Source organism: Lissotriton vulgaris, chromosome 12 (genome assembly GCF_964263255.1).
Source record: "Lissotriton vulgaris chromosome 12, aLisVul1.2, whole genome shotgun sequence".
Classification (NCBI taxonomy): domain Eukaryota; kingdom Metazoa; phylum Chordata; class Amphibia; order Caudata; family Salamandridae; genus Lissotriton; species Lissotriton vulgaris.
In genome coordinates, this window is record NC_141700.1 from 711,977,198 (window position 1) to 711,984,766 (window position 7,569).

General features: G+C 42.9%; 1 non-coding gene across 1 annotated transcript; it reads right to left on the reverse strand.

Moving 5' to 3' along the window:
- Positions 1 to 3,192: 3,192 nt before the first annotated feature.
- TRNAL-UAG (transfer RNA leucine (anticodon UAG)) lies at positions 3,193 to 3,274 on the reverse strand. Its single transcript has one exon. It is a non-coding gene; the product is annotated as a tRNA-Leu (tRNA).
- Between the last annotated feature and the right edge of the window lie 4,295 nt (positions 3,275 to 7,569).

The following is a 7,569-nucleotide window of genomic DNA, read 5'->3' on the forward strand; positions in this document are numbered from 1 at the left end:
TGCTTCCTAAAAATCTCCCAAAGAACAATTTTTCGAGGTTCCAATAGCACGGGGCAGATGCATAAAAGGTGTAATAACGACTCTTCTCCTTGTTCACACAGGCGACATTCTTTAGTAGGCCATGTAGACTTCCATTTCGGGGTTAAATCCTTTGTGGGGAACGAACCCAACCGCAACAGCATCAAATAGTGCTTTTCGTGATGCGAGAAGTGTTCGGACAAGTACGGTTGGGGTTTCAGAAACTGATATGATTGAATCACTGCCCATGCATGGTTTTTCTTAGCAAAGGCAGTTTTATCAATTAGTAGAGAAGTTCGCTTTATTGCGCTGTTCACCATATTTTTGAACCCGGAATATGACGTTGTTGTATGCCATGCCTCTTCAAGATGTAAATCAATGAGTGATTCTTTTAGGACTGCACCAATGGAGTTTTTTTTGCCTCTCCTGATTTTCGATTTCTTCCCAACAGCAGTGGGCTAAAGTGTCGTCTTCCGCTTGCCTCATCTGCCAGTAATATTTTACCATCGCCCCTTGTCCGGCAGGTTTCTGATTTTTCAGCCCGTATTCCAGTCGAACTTGTGCCTGAGAAATGTGCCGAGGAATTAAAAACAGGCGCTTGAAAAAACTCGATTGGGCTAGGTTTAAGGCGGCTGCATCTTTGGTATTCATAATTTTCGACCCATATGATATTGAGGGTAAAAATTTGGCTGAGATTATCTTAAGAAACTGGCCTGTTGGACAACCTTTTAGCTTCTTCTGTAAAATTTTGAAAGCATACAGGAGTTGTTTTGCTTTAGTATTCCCTTGGTCCAAATGTTGCTTATATTTAAGTGTGTGGTCAAGGTGTAACCCTAGGTATTTGTATGAGTCCACCTGGGATATTGGTTTTTCCTCCAGTTTCCAGGTGAATTTTCCCTTTGACCCTATTTTGTGATGACTACTAAAGCATAATACCTTAGTTTTCTTAAGGTTTATTATTAATTGAGCAGAAGTGATATAAGAACCTAGTTGTGTCATTGAACGCTGCAAGCCTATTGGTGTTTGTGCTAGGAGCACAATATCATCTGCGTATTGAAGGCTCCTGATCGGTGTTTTGCCTAATTTTGGTGGGTCAATTTGCACTTGTTGGAGGTACTTCTCAAGATCGGCTGTATAGATGTTGACTAAACAGGGGGCCAACACACACCCCTGTTTTAGACCGTTTGATGGTGGGATCTTGTTTGTTATGGTGCGGCCACCTCCTTTCCTTATCTGCACCCACGTGTTTGAGTAAAGATTGATTATTGCCTCCAAAAGTTTGGGTGGTGCCCCCCAGGTTTGCATTTTGGCCCACAACCTCTTTCTCGGAACCTTGTTGAACGCTGCTTTAAGATCGATAAAGCATGCGTACAAGGTTTGAGATTTTGCGTAGGCTTGATTGACTAGTAATGTCACAGCAGAAATATTAGTAAGGGTGCCCATTCCGGCCCAGAATCCAGTTTGGGTGTTCGGTATCAGGTTTATGCGTTTGATCCAATCCTCTAGATCTGCCAAAAGATTTGCAGCATATATCTTGGCCTCCACATCGATCAGTGCAATCAATCTATAGTTCGCAGGGTCTGCGCGTGAACCCGTTTTGTATATAGGATTTAAAATGCTTCCTCGCCAGGAGTCAGGGATCGAGCCAGTTGTTGAGGCGTGCGTAAACAATGGAGTTACAATGCCAGTCCAAAATGAAGGGTTGTGCCGGAAGAGTGCATTTGGCAAGCCATTAGGACCTGGTGCTCCCTCAGATCTTAATTTTTTTATAATTTTAAGAACCTGGTCTTGTGTAATCTGTAACGGAGGTTCTGAAGATTCTGACTTTTGTGTTTTGTACGTGGTTTCTGGAGTGGGAACTTCCTGCTTTATTTCACCTAAGAGTGGGGTGGCATTATATGTCTGATCAATATGGTCTCTCCAGGTATATTCCGTTATGTCATTTATATATGCATTATTTGTTCTTTTTGGAAAAATGTAAATGTTTTGGTGTTGAAATGTTCGTATCTGTATTGTACTGGCTGCGCTCATTTGCGTATTGTGCGCAGTTGTTTGTGGAGTAAATGTGTTTACGCGTGTGCTTGCCTTTGCCTTACAAGTGTGTTGAAACCGGAAGCCAGAGTCCTCGAGCATGAGGCGCTGTGTTCCGAGTAACAGGTGCCTCCTAATCTTACACAAAAAGGGCTCTTTTGGAAAACTGTACATTGGGAGAATCACATGGCTTTTTTTTGCAGTACTATTTAATGAAGTTGTCTTCTCTGGATTTCACCTTTATGGCCTGCGCCGGTAATCTTGTGAGAGGATGGGACAGTGATTGAGGAGGTAGCTAGGGGGATAAAGATGCAGAGTTGTGGGGCAATAGGGCAATTAGGATGATTGATAATGGGATATGGCAATGGGGATACTGGTTTAAGCTTGAAGGCCCGCGTGAGTGGCATTGAGAGATGAGGGCTTTGGTCTTGAGCACACAGCAGAATGTACACTGTTATGCACCATGCAAGCTTTGAGGCGAAGGCATTAATAGTGCACACTCGTCAGTCTTATTTATCTATGACGTCTCAATCCTAACAGGATCCTATACCTTGTTCTTCCTATGACGACCTGATCGTGTGTGGCTCTGTGTGTGTAGCTCTGTGTGTGTGTGGGTCTGTGTGTGTGTGGCTCTGTGTGTGTGTGTGGCTGTGCGTGTGTGTGTTTGTGTGGCTGTGTGTGTGTGTACCTCTGTGTGTGTGGGCCTGTTTGTGTGTGTGTGGGGCTGTGTGTGTGTGTGTTTTTGAAACATAAATAAAACGCGTTGTTATTTGCAATGTCAATAGCTCAAACTCGCGTAAATCCGCAACCTATTGCATTGCAAATCCAATAGGTCTTGCATTGGCGAGAGATTAAGCTTTTGGCATTGTAAATGACAATGCCATTTATTTATCTGTTTTCAAAACCAACACATAAATAAACATTTTGACATTTACAATGCCAATAGCTCTAACTTTTGCAAAGGCGAGAGTGTTGCATTGTAAATGCTTGTTTAATATATAAGTGTGAGATTGGAGATATAAATATGAAACATAAACACGTTATAGATAAAATGGTCTAGTGTATCACTTTGCAACCAAGTGAAAAAGTTAATGCTAATTTAATTATACATAATTTAAATTCAGAGCTGCAAAACTAAAATCTTGGCAGCGGTGGGATTCGAACCCACGCCTCCAGAGAGACTGGAGCCTAAATCCAGCGCCTTAGACCGCTCGGCCACGCTACCTTCCTTTTGACCTGACTCTGCCCCATTAGTTACACTACGCAAACCGCGTCATTTCCGTTTGGATTGGACGTTAACCTACTAACACTCGGCTGGCAAATGAAAGTCTCGCTTTAGAACAGCGTCACCCCTGGTAGCAGCTACCAGGGAGTGCACAAAATATTCCTCGTAACCTCATATTCGCTCCTGATTGCCTTGAGCACGGTGCTGGTAAGAGAACCAGTCAGAACTATAGTTGGAATAACAAGGAGCAACATATGACAGCAACCGATTGCCGGTAGGGGAGCCAATCAGAATACCAGTTAGAACTGGACAACAATAAGCAACCCAATCACATAGAGCGTCACAGCGGATTACCCGCAAACTCGCCTGAGAAGAGAGGTAGGCGGAACGCTGAGTTTTAGCCAATTGAGAGGCAGGTGTGAGAAAAAGCGGAAGCCGAGTATTTAAACTGGCGGTCCTGTAGCTTTCAGTTGGTTTGTGTTGTGTTATGTGCCAGGCAATAGTCTCTCTCGCTTTGAGTTAATGATGTTTCAGTAATGGGAAATTAGGGGTGCTTTGAAAATATTTAGTATTTAGACCGTAAATTAGCATAACTTCCTGCCTTTTTGGTTGCAAATGTTAGAGTTTTCCAAGTTTTCGACTTTCTTTTATGTATTATGTCCCTGCCCTAAAAAATAATACTCCGTTGTCCCGTAATTTGGGGTCCAGGTGTAAGAGAAGGAGGAAAAGGGGAAGGGGCGGAATCATGAAATGGAGAGTCAGGCGCTCACTTGTACATTTATATTTAAAAGAAGTGCAACTTAATATTATGGAAATGAGTGCAAATGTGATAGTAAAGCTGTTCAGGGTTGCCAAATTTGTCACACGCCTGCTGCATTTTAGCGTATTTTACGGGAACGGGAAAAGGCGAATGCTGCCTAGATTTTTGTGTGGTGTGGAAGTCGCAATAAAGACTCAGAAGCGTTGCACTTTAAGAAAAGTGTTTATTGTAGGAACATGCGTGGAGTAATACCCCGACCGGTCCGTCGTAACTGTCTGAACAAGCAGTTACAGGCAGCCACGAGCAACTTGTTGACCATGTGGCCAGCAGTTTTCAGGGGATAATCACGATAATGTTAATTCTGGTAGCTAGTTCCCTTGCTGGAGGGATATGGCTGAGCTTAGACATTATTTTGAAACCTAATTGAGTACGTTTTGGTGCATTTTTTTTTTTACTATGTGCGCATTATTAACGTAGTGCAGAATAAGAATACTCTCGAATTCACGTGTTTAAAGTAAAACTACCATATTTCCATTGCAACAATGTTGCTATGACCGATTACATTGTGTTTCGTTATTTATGCTAACTGGGCCTTACAGTTAGTGCCCAAAGCCCTCTTGTTCAAAATGGATGTCAGTCACTGTTTATTATGCTGCACAGTCATTTTCTATCGACGCTGCTTTCCAAGGAAGACTAGCATGGGCTCCGTATTGTACCTTTCAAGCTCCCATCCGCTTGACCACGGAGTTGCATCCATTCACAATAGTTCACTGTTGTTTATGCATTGTAGCTAGTCACTTGTGGTATTTCTAGATTACTTTAGATCAGAATGGGCCGAATCCATATTTATTTAGTGGGTTAGTGCTTGGGTTATAAGGCCGTATGATGCTTTTTAATTCAATATTCTGATTTGATAAAATTGTATTTCTTGTGATCACCCCATGACGAATTCTCACTTTCAATAGTAGTCATGAGGAGATATATTTAACTCTCTATCTTAGGGGTGAGCCAGAGATCTCCTATGAGACTTCATTTGCTATTACGGATGCTGCCAATTTCCTACTGATTTTGCTGCACGTTTGGGACCTGGATTATTTAGATTTTTACCTGCTATTCAATATTTTTGAGAGCCTTTATGGAAATGATTATATGCATTTGCATTGTAATTATCCTGTATCATACCTTTTTTGAATTTTTGTAATACATTCTTTGAATGTTTTTTTCATCAAGCTCACATCAAGCCATTCCTTTCTTAGTTGACTTTCTTTGTAAAAAAAAATTGTCACCATATTTTGAGACACATTGCCTAATGAAAATTGAGGTTTAAAACCGTCCCGATCCACCCATTTGTCGGCTTGCTGTGTTGAGGTGTCTTTTGGGGTGGAGGTTTTTAGTAACACCCGCACCCACTTTATATTATAAGAAGGGTTAATAAACTTTCCTGTGAGGAACAGACACAAGAAGTACATTACTTCTTAAGGCATTATTATGGGATACACAATTCCATAGGGTACCAAACCCAGTTCAAGTTTTAAATTACCTGGTTTGTTCAATGCTGCAGCGTGTCACTGCTTCACAAAGAGAGCGAAATGAGATCAATGCAGACAACCTATAATATGGAAAAAGGACAATATAAACTAAGGCATCGAGACTGAGCTAGTGAAAGGAATGAAAATACTCCGTAGTAGGAAAGGGGATTAAATAATAAAGAAACACCAGTTGATGACAACAAAAGAGAAGAAGGGCAAGAATGAGGAGAGGGTGGTGAGGATACCAGGGGTAACAATCAATGAAGTGGGGCGGTTAGGGGTGGGAGGATAGAGAAATGGGTGAGGAAAGAAAAGGGGAATGAGAAAAAGCAATAAAGGAAACGCGTATTATGCCTTGACTTGTATGTAATGAAAATGTTCAACTCTTTATTAATAAACTCTGAACTGGTATACTAAGTAGTAGCCAGTCAACAAAGGGAGAGAAAGGGTTCAAGGGCACTCTTAGTCCCCAGTCAGTAGTAAATAATCAAAGGAAGAGTGTCCGTCAGTGTGGCGTTTAAGAAGTGAATATAGCACGTAAATTATGAGGCCAGATGTAATGGTCAGAGGATTGGACCAACTTTCAAGAAAAAATGCTTGTTTTTTTCAGGAAACCCTCACTCACCCTAGTGGTGACATGTTTCATCATCGGGTCCACTGGGAGAGATCGAATACCTCCCCAGTGTGCTGCGACGCCAGGAGACTGCGGAGCAGGTTTTGTGAGAGTGAAGAGTGAAAAAAGTTTAGTGTGATTAAAAATGCCTGAGGTTGTCCCAAAAAATCATTTATTAACTGGTCAACCCGGCATAATAAAATTAACTATGTGCAGGGAAAACTAACCAAATAAAATATACTGGTGTTTCCCTATTAGGGGAAGGTCAACATGTTTCTGCCCTTTATGTGTGTGAATTTACAGGGCTTTCATCAGGACCAATATGTGAGTGTTGCCTCAGCAGGTGTGGGCGCGCTAAGGCCCACCCTGCCAAAGGCTGTGAAAGTTAAAAATAGCACTATGTGTAAAAATGGTGCATAAAACGTACAAACAAAAAGGCTTGGGGATTTACCTCTGTTGCGAGGAGCCTAGAAGTCTGTGAACAAATAAGTGACAGACAGACAAAAACACACAAAACATATAAACAGAACAATCAATCATTATTGATCATATTTCATGGCCATTAATCCAATATTGTGGCGTGATACGTGCTAACAAACCTATCAATGGCCGTCAGGGCCGGACTGGGAACCAGAACCGGCAAAGTGCTCGGCCGGCCCCCTCCCCCCCCTCCGGGAGGAGAGGGGAGGGGGGAGAGGTGCGACCCCGCTCTGTGACAGGGCCGGTTTTCGGCCGTTTTTGTTACAGGGCCGTTTTTGCAGCATAACTGCCCTGTAACAAAAACGGCCCCAGGGGCCCAAAACCGGCCCCCAACCATGCGGCCCACCGGGGAATTGCCCGGTGCCCTCAACGGCCAGTCCGGGCCTGATGGCCGTGGCCGAGATGGATGACAATGCAGAATAATAGTTGTGCCCAAAACCCCGGGTGATGGGCCTCAACTAGATCCAAAGAGTGTAATCTGGCACAGGGCGTTGCACATTTGATGAGGCAACAAACGTGTAAATGGAGACTTGCAGTGCTGCCCGTAATTACAAAAATACCTATAGTATGGCGGCGGAGAAATAATCCCCGAGGTGTATCGCAAAACACAGAGCTACATCGTGGATATTAGTAGCCCTGCTGGCCGTGAATTTGAGTACTGATTAAGCACACAAAATATCAGAACATAGAAGTGAAACAATCCTCACTTGTACTTAAAGTGAACCACGCCCCATAGATTCAGGAGGGGGGTGGGAGCGACAATGGCACACCCTATTGAGGAAAGGAAAACAAACAAACACAAAATAGAGGATTTAGAGACCTGGCAGGATCTCACACACGGAAACTTATCTTAGGAAGATGTCCAAAGAGGTGATCTTACGCCCGCAACGCTCAGCACCCACTCGGCACCTAG